Genomic DNA, 1571 nt, shown 5'->3' with positions numbered 1-1571 from the left:
ATCTTTGCAGTTGGACATTCTCTGAAGCCATAGCAGCTATGTTTCAAGGCAGTAGGTCAATGAAACAGAAGAAAAAAAAGCATAACAGGAAGCACTCCAGGAAAATGATTCTAGCAACACATGGTATCTTGCTGAATCATCAGAAATTGTGCTGCAGAACTGATATCCTGATGAATAGCATGCCTTCCTGTTTTTCTGGTGGCTGAGATAGTAGTCCAGAGAGTCATGGGTAGAGAAAGAGATTCCCCTCTCTGACTGTTACTGTGAAGACAACACACTGACATTTAATTCATTAGACTAGGAGATCAAGGGCGAGCAGCAGGCAAGTCATTAATTTAATCTCATTTGTGCCTTTCCAAGTTTCCTTAAGCAGTTGTAAATATAGGTGAGGAGGCGGGATTAGCAAACAAAGTTGATTTAAGGATTTCAAAGTGACGAAATAAGGCCAACCTTTGAAAAAAAAAAGTATTCCGCTTTTGATTCCGTTCTTTCATTTCTTCATACCACTCATACCTCTAAAGCAATACATATTTTTAATGTTACAGATGTAGAATATTCTTGCAAAAATAAGACTTGATATTTGTTACATGATTTCCCTGGTAATTTGGTTTAAAAAACATACAGTGGAATTCATTTTTAAGTAGAGCTGAGACTGATGGGAATGTCTTTAGTTGTGCAGGTTTTTGGTCATTATTGGGCAAATTAGAGTTTACATGAAAAGTTAGGAGATCACCAAAGTTGTTCAATCCTCTGGGAAACTTGGACATCTGTCCCACATTTCATTGCAATCCATCTAGCACTAGTTAACTGACATGACAATGTTTTTTATATATATATATATCTTTGGTTGCAGGATTGATCTACAGACCATATTGGAAAAAATGGTCAGCAAAAGGTGATGGAAGCTTCTATCCAACAAGCAACCAAATAAATGTGGTGCAGGGATAAGTTTTTATGTGTAGTCTGCGGGCTTTCAAGCGTAGTTCTTCAACCCTGAAGCAAAATTGGATGTTGTGTTTGTGGAGTGAAGATGACAATGGTGAAGGGGCAGTAGACGAAGGCGCCCAACAAGAGAGTACCAAGGCTGTTGATGAGGGCTGTCACCAGTCAAATATCTTTGAGGACATGAGAAAGACCGGCAGTTGTCTCTTGATACTCAAGGTAGGGAAGTCAAATTCTTAGGACTGTCCTCATTCAACTTGTAGAATTCTAGAAATGTATACGCGGAAACTATTTTAAAAATGATTGCTCCCTTATTCTCCTGTCTGATTTATTGTGTTTATTCTGTTTGTTTTTTTTATGTGTTGGCAGGTATCATCCTGTGTTATTGTCTGTGTATCATCTTTACTTTTATTTGTTTAATTATTTTGCCTTGATTTGTTAATTCTTGGTTAGGATTTTTCCACGATTCTTCATTTCTTCGTCTTAATGTACTGAAACACCTTTTTACATGTTTTGAAAGGTGCAATAAAAAGTTATTATTCGTAGTAGCACTAATATTAATCATAGCATTTTAAGGTATTACATTTTTAAGAAGCATTACAGCAGAGCAATATTTTATTTTATGTCTT

The 1571-nt window shown here is 36.3% G+C and overlaps 1 protein-coding gene across 1 annotated transcript in view; it reads right to left on the bottom strand.

The window, feature by feature from the left end:
* LOC118322032 (potassium voltage-gated channel subfamily V member 2-like) overlaps positions 1-1571 on the bottom strand; it is a 4446-nt gene that overhangs the window by 2354 nt on the left and 521 nt on the right. The gene's annotated exons all lie outside the window — the stretch shown is intronic.

Source organism: Morone saxatilis, unplaced genomic scaffold (genome assembly GCF_004916995.1).
Source record: "Morone saxatilis isolate NCDOM2014 unplaced genomic scaffold, NCSU_SB_2.0 Contig12, whole genome shotgun sequence".
In the NCBI taxonomy this organism is placed as follows: domain Eukaryota; kingdom Metazoa; phylum Chordata; class Actinopteri; family Moronidae; genus Morone; species Morone saxatilis.
This window is presented reverse-complemented; position numbering and strand designations above follow the sequence as displayed.